This window comes from Amblyomma maculatum, chromosome 1 (assembly GCF_055883805.1).
Source record: "Amblyomma maculatum isolate TAMU_Amacu chromosome 1, ASM5588380v1, whole genome shotgun sequence".
Classification (NCBI taxonomy): domain Eukaryota; kingdom Metazoa; phylum Arthropoda; class Arachnida; order Ixodida; family Ixodidae; genus Amblyomma; species Amblyomma maculatum.
Window position 1 is genome coordinate 24,063,003 of NC_139344.1, and position 17,542 is coordinate 24,080,544.

Sequence of the window (17,542 nt, forward strand, 5' to 3'; positions counted from 1 at the left end):
GACAGTGTACTTGAAGAAGACTTATGGAGCATTCTGGATGTGTTAGGTGTGGAAAGTGAAGTAACCAATCTTTAAAAGATATTTATAAGGACAACCAGGTGCTAATAAAATAAAAAAAAAGGTGTCGAAGCCTGTAGAGGTAAAGAGGCGGCTTAGACAAAGATATCCCCTGTTACCTTTGTTGTTCATGCTGTACCTGCAAGGATTACAGGCTAAACCAGAGGGGAGTGGACTCGGCTTCAACCTTTCCTTATTCAAGCAAGGATAATATATCCAACAGTCATTACCAGGACTGATGTATGCAGATGATATAGTACTGATGGCTGACAACAGGGTAGATTTGCAGGAGTTGATAGGCATCTGCGGTACAGAGGGAGATGAGTTAGGTCTGAAGTTTAGCAAGGAAAAATCGGCAGTCATGATTTTTAATGACAATGAGGCCGGCAAACATAGGATACTGGAGGACATGCTGGAAGTAGTAGATAAGTACAACTATCTTGGGGTGTGCATAAATAATGGAGCTGAATTTTTAACGGAGCATGAAAAATGTGTGGCAGCTAAGGGAAGCAGAAACGCAGCCGTCATGAAAAGCAGGGCACTGGGGAATTACAACAGATGTGAAGTGGTGCGAGGGATTTGGAAAGAGGTGGTGTTTCCTAGTCTGACTTTTGCCAATGCAGTCCTGTGTATGAAATCAGAGGTCCGAGCACGGTTGGAAATTAAGCAGCGCGGGTGGGTAGGCTTGCTTCTCCTGGGAATACGCCGAACCAGGGTATGCAGAGTGACTTGGTACGGTCTTTGTTTGAGAGCAGGGAAGCTGGCAGCAAGATAGCGTTTGAGCAACAATTGAGAAAAATGGGAGAAAAGCGGTGGGCTAGGAAAGCCTTCAGCTACCTCTACATGAGGAACGTTGACACAGGATGGAGAAGGCGGACAAGAAAATTGGCAAGCAAATATTTGAACAGCAGTAGGGGGACCAGCCAGGAATTATCAGTTAAGAAGAAGGTTAAAGAAACAGAGAGGGGTCTGTGGAAAACAGGGATGGAGACCAAATCAGTATTGGAAATGCACATAACTTTCAAGGAGGAAATAGCCAAGGAAAACATTTACGATAATTCTAGGGGCAGCTCATTGTTGTTCGAGGCTAGGACAGGAGTATTGCGGACTAAGACGTACCGAGTCAATTACCAAGAGATAGACAAGCTGTGCAGTGTGTGTGGGGAGGATGAGGAAACGGCTGAACACTTAATAATTTCCTGTAAATGGCTCCGTCCTATAGTTCAAGGCAATCGGGCAGATTTAGCCAAATCATTGGGGTTTAAGGATAATAGAGGAAAAATAGACTTTAAAAGGGTAGAAATAACCAAACGAAGGTTAGCTGATTGGTGGCTGAAATCAAGGCAAGAATAGGTACAAACTATACTACTATTCACGGCTAGGCGGCCTGTGGCGCCGCCACCCCACCAAAGGGTTCAGCCCCATCCATCCATCCATCCATCCATCCATCCATCCATCCATCCATCCATCCATCCATCCATCCATCCATCCATCCATCCATCCATCCATCCATCCATCCATCCATCCATCCATCCATCCATCCATCCATCCATCCATCCATCCATCCATCCGTCCGTCCGTCCGTCCGTCCGTCCGTCCGTCCGTCCGTCCATCCATCCATCCATCCATCCATCCATCCATCCATCCATCCATCCATCCATCCATCCATCCATCCATCCATCCATCCATCCATCCATCCATGATGGAACTTTGATGCGTTCAATGAAATGCTGGTTGTGTTCGACAAGGAGCGCGCGATGTACCGTCACGACAGGTCATGACGTCACCAGGCGATTCATGCATAGACGAAGCTGACCCCGCCGGTCGTCCGATTCAAGCGTCCGTGCGGTGCCTTTCGTTTGCCGCTTCTTCGAACGCGGCACCACAAAGCAAACAGAAGCAGACCCTAGTAGGAGTTAGTACAGCAGGCAACAGCGGCGTTTGAAATTGATTTACATGATAGAAAAGGCGCAGTATCTGTCACGATTCACCGCGAACACACGTACCACGCCGTAAAGGAAGGGAGGAAGGTGGGAGTGAAAGAAGAGAGGGAGATAGAGATGCCGTAGTGGAGGGCTACGATCTACCGCGCTATAATAGCTTTCGCCTCATCGCACTTTAGTGGTCCAAAGTGCCCTCTGAAATTTTTTTGATATCCCTCTGATCGGTTTTTGCCCCCCCCCCTCCCCCCCCCCCCTTATTTTAAAACTCCCTATTCTCTCCCACCATGTAGCACTCCTAAGACAATTTTTTTTTTTTAATTTCCATTGATCTCTATTAGTATAGCTCGGGCGCCGCAGCCCCGTTTTCTGAGTCGAGCACGTGTGAATCCACCGGAAGTTGGACTGTTCGCTCTTAGTAGTCTGGTGTCTTCCGTGTATTTCAGCGGAAAAAGTAGTGACTTTTGGCCTTTCGTTCGAATCGTTCAGCGTTATTCTTGTGAAATATCCGCTGTTAAAAAAAGGTTTGGTTTGGTTTGTGGGGTTTAATGTCCCAAAGTGACTCAGGCTAGAGAGACGCCGTAGTGGAGGACTTTAGAAATTTCGACTGACTTCACACAACACACGGGCGCCTTGCTTTTCGCCTCAACCGAAAAGTGGCCGCCGAGGCCGTGGTTCGATCCCGCTTCCTTGGGAATAGTAGTCGAGCGCCCTAACCAGTGCACTACCATGGCGGGACTTGTAAAAAAGGAATAAGCAGGCTGAACGCGAGAAATGTGAACATCGCTTGCTTGACCATGTAATTACATATAAACCGATACAGGCAGGCAGGAAAGCAGGTTTCACTCAAGGTTCTTTTCTGCTTCTAGAATTGTGAGTGTAAAGGAGCACTAATTAAAGGACAATGCTTCTGTAAGTTCACCTCGAAGCCGAATTTTCGCGTATCAAGCAAACGACGAGCAATGCCGCGAAACCGGACACCATCCCTAGGCTACACAAATGTTGAAAACTTATAGTTTCAAATGTGGCGTGATAATAAATTTATTAAAAAAAGCTTTATTATTCCGCTCTTCCATCTTTATGCAAGCATGGACAAGGTAAAAACATGCTAATTCTCAAGAAGGCGCCTTTAGGAGCCCTATTAATATGTTGCTTTAGTATCCCCACGTAGATACATATCGCGTACATTGTATTCACAAGCAGCAGTAGGATTCAATACACTGCGTACATTACCAGTGCGTTACATTAGCCTTGCCATTTATTACGTTACAAATTTCTGTTCAGAAATGCTGTCTGCACATAGACCCAGAAACGTTGGCGAGATGTTCGCTAGAGGTGTGCACGGGCTCGGGCCGGCCCGAAAGCCCGTATCCGGCCCGGCCCGCGGGCTGGGCTCGGGCCGCTCGGAAGCTCTCTGCCTCGGCCTCGCGCCGGGTCCGGGCCAGGGTATATTCCTGTCGGGCGGGCTGGGCCGGGCCAGACCGAGTGGCGAGTGCACGCTTATGGAACTTCATGGAAGCGGGAATATGGCCGTGTTGCTTCAAGTATTTTACTGCCTTCCTTTCCGCTTATGAGCGCCCGACCTCTCCGCTACTTCCTCAGACGTCGGATCCCTTCTAATCCAAGCGCCCTTGCTGTGAGCAATCTGATAGCTGTCAGTCACCGAACAAAGGGGCCGCTTGTGTACATCGAGCTTCGACTTTCGCGTTTCCTGCCGGCGTAGGTATTCAGGTATCCGTTTCAAGGTTCGCCGCTCCGCGCCGTCGCCTCATCTCACGGGTCTCGGTTGCGCCGCCCGTGGCGGCGCAGTGGTTATGGCGCTCGACTACTGTTCCCAAGGACGCGGGATCGAATCCCGGCCTCGGCAGCCGCTTTTCTATGGGGGCGAAAAGCAAGGCACCCGTGTCCTGTGCGATGTCAGCGCACGTTAAAGAACCCCAGGTAGTCGAAATTTTCGGAGTCCTCCACTACGGCGTCTCTCATAGCCTGAGTCGCTTTGGGACGTTAAACCCCACAAACCAAACAAACCATCGGGTCTCGGTTGAGGCATGTTCCTGGCATCTACGTTGCCGCGGTGCTGGATTCGAATCGTTACCGGCGCTTTCGAAGAGTTGCTTGGAAGAGTGCAGCCACTGATTGAGAAGAAAGACACGAACTCCCGGCTGTGTATCCCTGCTGGCGAGCGACTGGCTGTCACTTTACTATATCTCGCAACGGGTGAGTTTCGCAAATGTTGCATGATCTCATGTTTTTCCTTGACTGAATGCGATGAGTGCGATATCTCCGAGTTAATTTGCTGTTTGTTTTCAGGGAGCAAGACGCTCGTGGCGCGTGAAATAACTTGATTTCGTCTTTGCGAACAACCAAAATTTATTTTAGGATCGAATTAAGCGGCACATGAGCTTATGAATGGAAGAGAACCATTTGTACAAATAATATTCGAAGCGCAGAAGACGTTATCTAGCGCTGATTAAACGTGCTCCAAATCAGAGCTCTAGAATGGCGTTTCATGTGTGTCGGCGCCGGCAGTGGTGGTGCATGCAACTTTCTGAAATGGAACCTCTGTTTAATCTCAATTTTCAGGGGACAGCCAAGTGTCTCTCCAGTGGTTGTTTAGAAGAAAGAGCAATACAATTTCTCGGATCATATGGGAAGTATGTAAAGCAATTTATGCCACCCTGAAAAAAGATTCTTTGAAGGTGAGAAAAGCTGGCACACAAAGGTGAAAATTAGAGCAAGTTGTAAAAGGATTCATGTTGTAGCATCACAGGAACAAAACATGCAGAAGTAAAACGAACATAGCAAAGTTCTTTCTGAAGTGAATACATAGCTGCATTGCTGTGAGAGCTGTGCAGCTTTAATATTTATCATAACAAATGGTTCATTACAGGTGCCCAGCAGTCACGCTCAATGGAGAGCTATTGCTCAAAGCTTTCAAGACCTATGGCAGTTTCCCAGCTGTGTAGGAGCATTGGACGGGAAGCACGTTTCAGTGATGCCGCCTGAAAACTCCGGTGCCAAGTACAGAAACTACAAAGGATTTTTTAGCATCGTGCTAATGGCCCTAGTTGACGCTGAGCTCAACTTTGTGTTTGTGGATGTTGGAAAAAATGGAAGGTTGAATGATAGTGGAGTTTGGGATGATCGTCAATTGAAGAAAGACCTGGAGAGCCTTCCACCAATGCTTCCGAAACCAGCAATCCTGCCCCTTTCAGATAAAGTATCACCCTGTGTAATTGTAGGGGATGAAGGCTTTGGCCTAAAGACTTATTTGATAAGACCATATCCCGTTACAGAATTGAGCAGAGAGGAACAGATCTTCAACTACAGGTACACAAAACAAAACACTCACTCTCATCTGCTAGCAGGTTCTTATTACCTACGCTATGAAGGGTACAAGCACGTTCTGTGTTAAGTCAATAAATTAAATATGACTCCTCAATCAACAATATCAGAACAACCAGTCAACAATTTGGAGTGCCACTATTTCATAGGCGGGGACAGGATGTCAATAACATAGTGTCTTTTTTTGTGAGATATTTATTTGCTCAGTTTACTGAAGTAAACAGCACGAACTTCACACAGTCATTTTTGTAAGGAAGGCTTGAATTGGAAACTTCATTACACAGCCATCAGCACGCAATCTTGCATCTTTAGCATTAATCCTCCAACTACTTGCTTTTAAATTCTTTCAGACTCTCACGTGCCAGGCGCACAGCTGAGAATGCGTTTGGCATACTGGAAAATCGCTGGCAAGTGTTTCGATCGTCACTGCGCCGCGAGCCCGAACGAGCGATTGATGTTGTGTTTGCAACTTTAGCGCTCCACAACTTCTTGAGGTCAAGAAAGACAACTTCTTTATGCCCCCACAGAGAGCTTGGATGTTGAGGACATCTTGACTGGTGAGTGAATCTTCACTGCCACGTTAAACTTGCAAGCGCCTACTTTCCTTTTAGAATAATTATAATGTACCAAAGAAGTCTTTCCATGCGATAGCATGTTCTTAGCTCTAAAGATAAATAAAAGTCGCCCATTGACATTCCCTGCATATTTTAGTTCCTAAAAGAAGCAAAGCTTTTAAATAAGCTATACAACTTGTAATGATCTATAAAAAAGCCTTTTAGCTAAGTGGAAATTTTAATCCTTGCTTTTGGCGTATGATGGCCTGAGTTCACCTATGTGCCATAAAACACAACACAAAACAATCACGGGGGTTTGCATCTACTGCCCTCATCTAACTTGTAACATTTTGACATATTTAAGCGAAACTCTAAATTACAGGAAATGTGCGTCCTGGCTCATGGAGAGAAGGTGTAAGCTCAAATGGAGCTATGAAGCAGTTCCGGAGACTTGGGGCAAACAGCAGTGCTGACGCCAAAGCAGTCCGCAGCCTGTACACGGAGTAGTTAGGAGTAGTGAGCTGGCAGTGGCGTGTTGTTGCATAAACAGTTGGCGCCAGTCAACATGCCTGTACAGTTTCATTCCCACTTATGCTTGTGAGGCCTCCAGCTTTGACCATATTCATCATGCATTATGTCTAAATAAAAAGTTACACCAGATCACTTTTCTGAAACATTTTATTCATTTATTTATCAAATACTGCCGGATGCCAATTAGCGGCCAAGGCAGGAGTGGGTACAAGCAACGCTAGAAAAGACAATTATTATGCGACATGGCCTTTCTGATTATTCTGATGATTGCGGGATTACTTCTACCTCTGTAAGATTGAGGTTCATGTGGTACTTCAAGATAGCCTCGTATGCCAAGAGGCTGGCCATCTGCCTGTGTTGGCCTTGCGGTATTTGTCGGAGAGCGTTGGCCACACTGACCCAAAAATCATCACATTCATCTCGGTCCCTTCGTGGCCGGCTGCATGATCTGTTTAAAACTTGTACAGCTGATTCCAGCAGCTGCCTTTTTGGGCTGGGGACGGTTTCTGCCGGCTTCCGCTTTGTTCCCTCGCTTCTACGAACATTGATGCTGGCACTGGCATCGGCACTGCCGCAAGAAGGTTGTGGATTATCCAGATCCAAGAGGTTTGGTGTTGGCGTGTTTATATTTCCTCCGTCTTGCAAAGTGTCTTCATTGCACTGAATAGACGAACAGTCAGTCTGGCTAAGCAGCTCCACCTGAAAAAGCAAGAGGTTTTCTGCAATTGTGCATAGTTAGATATATTTTGGTTCACAAAAAACAGCAGTGCTGCTTGGCAGAGAGTTTACATTTGTTCGACTGTAGGATCGACTGACTTATTGCACCGGGAATTCCCACCCGGGAGGTGGCTGTGTGAGCCTTGAACCACACGTGAGCATCCCGTGAGTTCGTCTGGGACCATGTAAACCGACAACCCCCACACCTGCAGCATGCCTCCGACGAGAATGCGTCTGGGACCATGTAAGCCGACAACCCCCACACCTGCAGCATGCCTCCGACGAGAATGCGCGTCTGGAACCATGTAAGCCGACAACCCCCACACCTGCAATATGTCTACGACGAGAATGCGTCTGGGACCATGTAAGCCGACAACCCCCACACCTGCAGCATGCCTACGACGAGAATGCGTCTGGGACCATGTAAGCCGACAACCCCCACACCTGCAGCATGCCTACGACGAGAATGCGTCTGGGACCATGTAAACCGACGACCCCCACACCTGCAGCGTGCCTCCGACAAATCGGCGCTGCGGTGGCTGGCTTCGTCGTGCGGTCTCTGTTCATTGTGAGCATCCCGTGACTGCATCTTGGATCATGTACACCGACAACCCCCGCCTGCAGCGTGTCTCCGATGGGTAGGCGCCGCGGCAGCTGGCGCCATGACGTCCGTGTTTACCTCATGTTTCGTTTTGAATGGGCCTAGTGCGCAGCGAATAGTGCGAGAGAGTGCGAGCACGGGAGTCGGGACTCCGAAGTCCGAAAGGCAGTGCGCTATGCTGCGTCAACAAGAGCGGACGCTCGACGAAGAAAATATGCGAAAGAGCGCGACGAAGAGTGAATTAGTAATCGAGTTATCGTTTTGTAACCTTATACGTTTTTTTCTTTAATGTGCGCTGAGTGTTTCCTTTCCATATTTTTCTTTTTTTTTATAACAATATATACTGTGCAAACTGTAGCAATTTATATTTACAGGAGTTGTTTCTAACACTGTATTTTAACTGCAGCACTGCTTCATCATAACAGGAGTATAATTATAAGAAGTATGCATTTGAAGTTACTTACATTTGGAGACTTCGTAAAATTAGAACGGCTGTCGTTATTGAGGGCTTAAACTGAGTAGTAAGAGTAGAAAAAGAAGATCCTCGTAGTGTGCCCAACGTGGCACGTAGAAGTCTTCGGAACAGGCCCCAGACTTTTGCGAGGCCTTCACTTTTCTTGTCTCCAGTTGAAACCGCGATCGCAGATTAGAAAATCGTGTCCGCCGCTGCAAAACAGACAAGACACAGCTTTACAAAATGATGAGTGCGAATAGCCGCTTTATTTAGCCTGACCATTTTTTCTTGAGAGCTAGCTGTAGCTACTGCGATCAGTGGCAAAACGGCAGCGCGCGCTTTCCTCGAGGCCGGCCGCGGGCCCGCGGCATATAAAGCCTCTCGCGCCTACCTCACAGTCTCCGCGTAGAAATTTTTACGCATGGTAGAGGTGGTTAGTCGTGTTACAAGTGCGAAAGAGCGATAAAAGAAGCAACACTCAACATGCATTTCAGTGAATGACGAATCATGCGGATTACCACTTATTAATTAGCTTGACCCTTTCGAGACAGGTAGCTGTGACACCGCGATCAGTGGCAAAGTGGCGGCGCGCGCTGTTACGTTTCGAACTTCCCAAGTAACGAGACGGTGCACGTGTCGAAATGGGCGTCCGTTTTTCTAAGAAGACTGCACGCGACCACCTCGGAGTTCGCGGACCAGAACCACCCAGGACGCAGCAACGCGGTGTCGCATATCGGCAGCGACTGTAGCAGTTGCCCCAGTTTGTGTCCGGAGGACTGTGCACAGAGGCGCTAACGAATTTGCCGAAGAGCGGGAGCGCCTGTGTTTGGAAACAGAGAGCCGCGGCGCCTGCGTGTTAGCACCGAGGAGAGAGAGCGGGTCATCTTACCCCCCGTGGAGAAGAGCGGTCACCGCATTCCTTTCCCGCGGAGTGCTCCCGCGCGAGGGGTCCGCGTGGGTGGCGCGTGGTTCCTACCTTGGACAGCCAGCAAGCTTCCTTGGGACCCCCATGCCTGACTTCCCCCGGCGGAGTCGCCATCGTGCCGCTAAAGTGGAAAGAGTGCGCTGGGAGGACGTTTCTAGTGGGTGGTTCCCGAATGTCAGCATATCAGGAACTCAAATGTGATTGGACTTTGACGAACTAGAAAATTCCCCAACTAGGTACTTGGGGACAAAAAAGTTGTAAGAAACGAGAGCACGAGTGCTCTCTGGTGTGTACCTTCTCAGATTCACCATGTAAATAAACCTTCGTTAAGTTCTCTCTAACTCTCGGCCAGTCTCTGCTTGGGTGACCACCGCCCAATGTTCAAGTGCATGCAGCCCGACGTCTGACTCGGCTTTTCGCTACCCGTTGGTCCGCTACTGGAGCAGACTCAACGCAACAGCGCGCTTTCCTCGAGACCGGCCGCGGCACAAGCAAGCCTCCCGCGCCCATCTATCTCGCTGTCTCCCGGTAGGAATTTTAACGCGTGGTAGAGCGAGTTAATCGCGTTACAATTGCGAAAGAGCGATAAAAAAGCAACACTGAACATGCATGCCCACCTGTGAAATCAGGTCTCAGCGCTGCTGCGATCTCGTCGTAGGCCTTCTCTTTTAGGTCACGGCGGTGATACCTGTTATCTACTACATCCCATAAATAGCGCCGCTCTTCGACCATGGCTATAAGGACTTTTTCATTGTCCAACGTGAAGTACGGCGAGTTGAGTGAATCGCGAACTACAGCAAACTGTGGTCTATCCAAGGCAGCCAAACGACGTACAATACGAAGGGATGATCTCGATTTAAATGGAGCTCACCTAAGTTGCTCTGTAGTCGCCTGGAAATTCGCCCGGCCGGCGAACAGGCCAAACAGCGTTGACGGACACTGTTTCCTGCTTGTTTTGGTTGCCGAACACTGTCAAACCGAGGCAACACTGTAGCAACCTGTTCGGTTTCCCGGTTGTTCGTTGCGGTGTGACATGCTGTTGGGGAACAAGTTGGTTCGAAAACTTGTTGGCGGCTTGTTTGGTGAACTTGTTCGGTTGAACACTGTCACACCGAGGCAACACTACAGCAACCTGTTCGGCTTTCCGGCTGTTCGTGCAGTGTGACATGCTGTTGGGGAACAAGTTGGTTCGGAAACTGGTTCGGTTGATGTCGCTGTTGTATTTCCGCAGCGTGACTCCGGCTTTAAGTTAGCTCTTGACAGTGCCGCGCTAGCGCCTGCCGGTGCCGTGAAATGCACACATCAATAATATAAAAAAAAATCGCCTAAGACCACGGCCTCGCACTCCTTTGATTCTACTGCCAGTTCTCTTCTCGAGTAGGCTCGGTCGTGTTTCGCTGCCCATGGCCGCGCCGCGGTTATTCCCTTGTGCCCATAGTTTATGCCGTGATCTTTAAATCGTGTGGCTTAAACTATGTCAAAGTATAGTGCGGAAAGTCTTAGAAGTGGCATCTCGGCTGGACGCTTTAAGCTGATTTCCAAAGTTGATGCGAAAAGTGCTGTGTGGGATAAATTTTCGGTCGTAGTTGACTGTGCAACAAATTCATCGCTTGGACATGTGCAGTGAAAGCTCTGCAGGACATTCTTTGCTTACGAATTATCAAAAACGGGAACATCGCATTCTCAGAGGCACCAACTCACTCAACGCAGGTACAATTACTACTTTTCTGAACCCAAGTTCACAGCTTCTACTAGCTACGAAAGAAAAATTGACTGCAGCTTTAGCATATTTTTGTGCTAAAGATATGCGCCCGTTTGGCACAGTGAGTGATTGTGGCTTTGCAAAAGTGGCCCAAGAGTTAATCAGCATTGGAGCTCGCCATGTCAATGTTCAGGTCAACGAGGTCCTTCCCCATCGCACCACTGTTTCGAGAAAGGTAGCCGATCTAGCAGCAGAAGTTCGTGGCAACTTAATACCTGATGTTCTGGCAGCTATGAACGAGGGAAGCTGTGCGATCACTACGGACTTGTGGACTGACGATTTTCGAAAAGTGGCGTACACGACGGCTACGGCACGTTACTTTGACAACGAATGGCGGCTGCACTCAAACGTTCTTTTCACTTGCAATGTTCCCCGTGAACGAAAAACAGGAGGAAACATTCGAAAAAAGCTACAGCGGTGTTTTTCTAAACTGGGAATCGACAGGGATGCTTTGCAGAAAGACACGTTTGTGACAGACCAGGGTGCAAACAGCATGTCTGCTCTTCAGCCCTACAAGAGATTAAACTGCTGCGCTCATCTTTTTAATACTGTGCTTCGGAACACATTATCCGAGGATTTCACTGCAGTAGAAGCTCCGACTATCCATGACACATTGCAAAATGTCAAATTGCTGGTAAAATTCTTTAAAAAAAGTGGCCTAGTTAGCCAACTGAACCATACCGTGTACCAGGAAGTTCCGACAAGATGGAATTTAAAACTTTCGGTACTAAAATTTCTATTCGGTCAAATCGCAGAAATCGAAGCGCTTCTTGAAGCAAGGAGCTCTTCAGTCATAGAAAACGTGGACAAGAAGGTTCTAGAAGAACTGATTGCGTTTCTGGAACCATTTGCCGAAGCAACGAGTGCCCTGGAGGCGGAGAAAAAGCCAACACTGTCTCTAGCGTTACTACATTTTGCCAAACTGGAAAGAATTATCAGTGAGCCAATAGAACCATCAAAGGCCGCACATATTGCGAAGCTTCGGCGGCGTGCCCACCATTTCCTAGACGAAGGTCATCTTGACGATGGAGCACAAGATGGCTACGATTTTCTGCCCACAATTTCGACATCTGCGGATGGTTTCCGTCGATGAGCGTGATGAAGTATACGGGCACCCGAGAGAGGTCGTTGCGTCGTCGCCACGGGCGCTATCAGCCAGTGCGCAGGAAACACCTCCGGCGAAAAGCCGTGCATGGACCTGTTCAACGAGAGGAGCGACGCAACCAGTAAAAAGAAACAACAGAGCGAGACGAGCTCACAGAGTACCTGGCCACGGAGTCAACGCCTTGCGCAGACTTCGAGCTAGCTAATTTTTTGAGAAGCAAAGAAACTGCATATTCAAAACTTTCTCTTCTTGCCAAGAAAATGTTGGCCATTCCAACCACCAGTTCAGGCAGTGAGCGCAATTTCAGCGCGGCTGGATTCATCATGCAGGAGCGGCGCACCCTGAAGCCGTCATCAATGGACAACTTGTTGTTCTTGCACAGTAACTTGGAATGGATAATTTTTTTCCACTTTATGTCTTTGATGTTGTTCGCGCCCCCTCTGTTGTAATAAGTTCACAGTGAGTTTTATTAATCTGTTGATAATGCTTTCCGGCCCCCCTTGTTTCTTTTATGGTTTTTCCGGGTCAAGATGGTCGGCCGCCCATTGTTATACTGTATCTGGTCGTAGTATAAGGCCTCTTGACTGTCACGTGAGTTTTGACATAAATTGTGCTGCGGTTTTCCTCGAAAATAAAGTTGTCAGTTAGCGCCTGTCCTGTCTACATCTGTGGTAGTTGTCCCAGTCTTTTTTGCGCCATGTCTTCAAGAAACTGCTACCAACTGCTGCGTGTCGTTCGCAGCGGCATCCTGTCGTCTATTAGTGCCTACCCTTGAAATACATAGGGCCTGCCTTTATGAAACCTCTTTCTGAAATACTTGGTAGTCTTCACATGCAACTAACGGTGCAACCGGTAGGCATTGCCGTTTAAAAAGACGAAAAGGACGAATCGACAAACTACAAAACGGAAATGGAATTTGCAGCCGAAAAACGGGGGCTGATGGCTTGATTTTCGTGCACTGTCAAAGGCTGGCTTCTGAGACAAGGCCGCTGACTTTCAGTGGTTTCATTTGCGGGTGCCCGACGCGGTATCTAACCTACCAATGGAGATCAGCGTTAATTTCTTTCAATTAGATGGTTAGCTTGCATCAGCTATACTCCGTTATTTACATTAGCGTGAAATGGGCTTAGTCAAGTCGTAGAGTGGGTTAAGAAATGGTCGATCGAATTTCTGTCTACCAACGTATCCCATACATGGTTCTTTTGCACATATGTTAAGAAAGGCCGCGAAATACGAAACAAACAAACAAACAAACAAACAAACAAACAAACAAACAAACAAACAAACAAACAAACAAACAAACAAACAAACAAATACGTGACTGCCCCCTTCCGATACCGTATGCCAGCCCCGTTTTTCACGGACGCTGTGTCTATTACACGGTATCTTTCTTTTATTTCATGGACTTTATTTAAATGACAAAGAAAGGGGACACGCGTGAAATGCATTGGTAAGAAAAAAATTTGACCTGCTGTTTCTTAAACCTCTATACAGCTAAATATGAAAAGCAGTGTGCTCCGTAGGGAATATTTTAAAAGAAGTGTGTCATTAATCGTAGGCATTTATGTAATTAAGTTGAATATAAAAAACAATCCTGGAGGAGCACCGCATGTCGGTTCGGTAAATAATGCGCCTCTGGTTGCACCCAGCAACGTGTCCCGCTTTTGTAAGCTCCGTAATGTTAGGCTAACCAGCTGGTACACCACAGCCTTAAAAGTCATTATTTCCGTAAACAGTATAGCTATTGCACTGTTTCATCAATTTTACTGTCTGACTACCTCATATTGGCCAACAGCGTATAATGCACCAGGACGGAACACGAAACGCGACGACGCAGCTGCGCTCCATCCCTGTTATGCGCTGTTGACCAAGCCCGACAGCCTGTCCTGCGATCAAATTCCTCCAGTCACTTTTCGGGTACCACAGGGATCAGTATTGGGGCCACACTCATTTTGCTGTCTATTAATGACAATCCAGAGAACATCACGTCAACGTTATGAATGTTGGCCGAAGACAATTTCTTGTACAGAGTTAGCAGCGATCGTAGTGATTATGAAGATTTGCAGAATGATTTGGACATAATGGCAGTGTGGTGTGCACGACGGAAGATGTCGTTGAGTGTGACCAAATATATTTACGCCACCTTTACAAGGAGGAGCTTCTACCAGAAACGCATGTACCGATCGAATCTGTGAGGCTAATTCAGTTACTGCAAAAGAGTTCAAATGTTTAGGTATTTTTTTCGCCTCGCGGACTTGGGATAGGCTAGGCACAAAAATTATTTAACGATTAAAGCAGCGTTTGTTCTCGGATATTTGAGGCGGGACTTAGTATCTTACGCAGTGGTTTGGAAGCAACAACTATTTTACGCACGTATGGTCGACACTTGAGTACTCTTCTGTATGAATTGGGACCTCCCTTAGAGTTTGGTTTGGTTTGCAGGGTTTAACGTCCCAAAGCAACTCAGGCTATGAGAGACGCCGTAGTGGAGGACTCCGGAAATTTCGACCACCTGGGGTTCTTTAACGTGCACTGACATCGCACAGCACACGGGCGCCTAGCTTTTCGCCTCCATCGAAAAGCTGCCGCCGAGGCCGGGATTCGATCCCGCGTCCTTGGGAACAGTAGTCGTGCGCCGTAACCACTGCGCCACCCCGGCGGGGTCCTTAGAGTTAATCAACAAATTTGTAAAAGTACAAAATAGGGCTGCCAGCTTTGCCCTTTGAAAATGGCCGAAAGTTCAGCATGACAAAGGCCAAACATCCCTCCAGTGGTCGCGACTTAAAACTAGCAGCAGAAACTTGCGTTTTATATTCTTCTATATTGCATATCATTCCCAAACTCGCATTACAGTCGAGCGAAATACATGAAGGCATCTTCGTATATATACCAAAGAAATGATCACCCTTTGAAAGTCAAGGAGCTTCCTTTTAGGGGTGACGTTTTGCGGTATATGTTTTTTTTTTTGTCCAGCAAGCACATGCTTTGAATCTTATTCCGTTTAAATTCGTGCAAGTTACATCTGTTGACGCCTTTTACCACTCTGATTCCATGAATCTATTCTATAACCTTTTTGATTTTTTATTGAAAGCTCCTCTGCTCTATTGGCTTATTGACGATGCATGTACCAAATAAATAAAAAAAATAAAATAAATAAATAAATAAATAAATAAATAAATAAATAAATAAATAAATAAATAAATAAATAAATAAATAAATAAATAAATAAAACAGATAGATGCCCAAGTATACGGCTGTTTTTGACAGGTGGAATCTAATTACAGTTTCTTGTATATAGCTCACTCACTGATGTTTTTGAGGTTGAACATCCGACCTTGACCTCACAATATGTGTTTGAGATGAGGTCGAGTGAGGTCGCTAGTGCCGTCCAGAAAATTGAATTTAGGGCGCGCCTCACAAGATCTCAACCAGCGGGTTCACGCTGTGTGAAGTGATGAAATTTTATTTGAGGTTGAGCTGAGGTCAAAGTTTGCGAGGTAATATGTCCACCTCTATGAGAAGCACTTGGAAAGCAATTGTGATGCCGCGGCGCTAGTTTTACAACAATTTCTGCGCGCCCATCAAATAAAACGGCGCAGGTGGAGAAATGGGGAATGCACAGCCGCCCGCTTTCGCGCCTCTGCGCACGGCGCAGTCCCTCCTCTGTCATCGCGTCCTTGAGAGGCGCTCGCGCTGACCTTTGGCGCCCTTCCTGTTTGCTTCTTGCTCTTCGTCCTAGTCTTTAGCGCTGGTTATTTATCATGTCCTAAACATTCCAGAACTTTCAGGCATGTCAAGGGCGGGGAACACAGCGTCGAGCGTGCTGCACTCGTCTCCTTTCTCGAATATTCGAACATGGTTATTTGAGAACTATTCCCATCGCTATTATTAGTTCTGGGTTAGGTAGACATAGGTAGACGCCAGGCCCCGCTTTAGAGAAAGTTGTGATAAGAGAGCAGTGATCTGTAATGATGTTTACCGTGTCAACTCGCGGAGCTACGTCTGGTTTTGAGCAAGTCCTTACTGTACAAATGCAGTCGTCCCACCCCCATTCTCTCTCTCTCTTGCGAATTCGTTTCTGTACTGCTGCTTTGTTACTATTATATAAGAGTTAAGTTTCGTCTGTTGCTTCGAGTTCGTCGTCGGTCGTCTCTCCGTGTCAACTACACGTCGCCCGCCATGTCGAGGGGCATCTCGAATAGTCGAGCGGCAGGGGTGAAGAACAACTAGAAGAACAGATCGAATCTTACAACTACTGGTGCGGCCGACAGCACGACTTGACAACCACAGCACTACGTAAGACCAGCCAGTTACTCTAGCCAAAGCAAGGTTATCGGCGGTCACAGAGATCTTCCTGTTGTTCAAGCTGGGACAGGATCGCCGCGCGCAAAGACCTAAAGACCCCAAGAGGTGACAGTCAGATGCAGCGACGACCGGAACTGCTTACAGCGAGGTGCGACGCGGCGAGGAAGGGCCAGCCGTTGCTAAGGCTAAACAGGGTTTCTTGCGTCCGTTGGTGTGCGTAGCTCAGGTATTAGGAGCGGAAGGTGCCTGGTGTCGACGTGTAGGAGAATCGCAATCGTGGGCGGCAAGTACTGTTCAGAAGGCAGGTACTGTTCGGATCAGCGTGTCCTTAAGCATCCTTGTTGTTGCATTGCGACGGAAGCAATACCTGGCAGAAATGAAAAGTGAGTACAAAGTGAAACTTAGGGAGACAGAGGCTAGAAACGAAAAAAATATAAACAAAAGATAGAAGCAGGAATCAGAAGGCTCAACCATGAGCGAAGAATCCGAGAGCTGAAGAGGGAGTTTCAGGAGATAGAAGACAGCGCAAAAACAAAAACTGAGATTATAGAAGCAGATACTGAAAGCATTAAAGAATAAGCTAAAAACAGAAAACAGGGGCGTGTAAGCCTGCAGCGGTCATTTTACAGCCGTTTTGGCGCCCGTCGAAGAAAGCGGCTCAGGTAGAAAAGCCGAGAAGCTACACGTAAGCAGCGCCTCCTCACCCTCGTCGACTCGGGCGCCGGGTCGTCTGTCACTAATCTGTCACCAGACCACACCAGAACTCATAGGAAAGTTCTGGAATGGGCGAGACGGCACGGTCGCCCGCGTCTGCGTTCTAGCTCACGGGCCTACCTCTCTCCTCTTTACTCGCACCCTTGACGAGGCGGTGCGCGCGCACTGCTGGCTCTCGAAAGTTCTCGGGCATTCGAGCCGGCCGGGCAGGCGAGGCGCAGAGCCCCGCGAGTTACAGGGGTTGCGCGCTCTCTCAGCGCTCCTCTACTAGCGCCTTCGGCGCATTAAAAAAGTGAAATAAACGTGGTTCAATCAATCCTTTCTGCAAATTTCTTACGTGGTTACTTCGTTTTTGGTCAAACTTCGACGAGAAAGCAGGCAGGCTCCGGCTTTGGAGAAGCCGTGATGAGAAAGCTGTGTGTTTAGCAGTTTTTATATAGAGTGCCAGCTTGTGTAGCTGTGCGTAGTTTGGGGCCATGCAGTGTTCGTAACTGGAAGTGAAGTCGCATTTGTATTTTGCATATAGGGAGCT

General features: G+C 47.6%; 1 pseudogene; it reads left to right on the forward strand.

Annotated features, from left to right (window-relative positions):
• The first annotated feature begins 376 nt into the window (after positions 1-376).
• Positions 377-1,410, forward strand: LOC146201950 (uncharacterized; annotated as a pseudogene).
• The last annotated feature ends 16,132 nt before the right edge of the window (positions 1,411-17,542 follow it).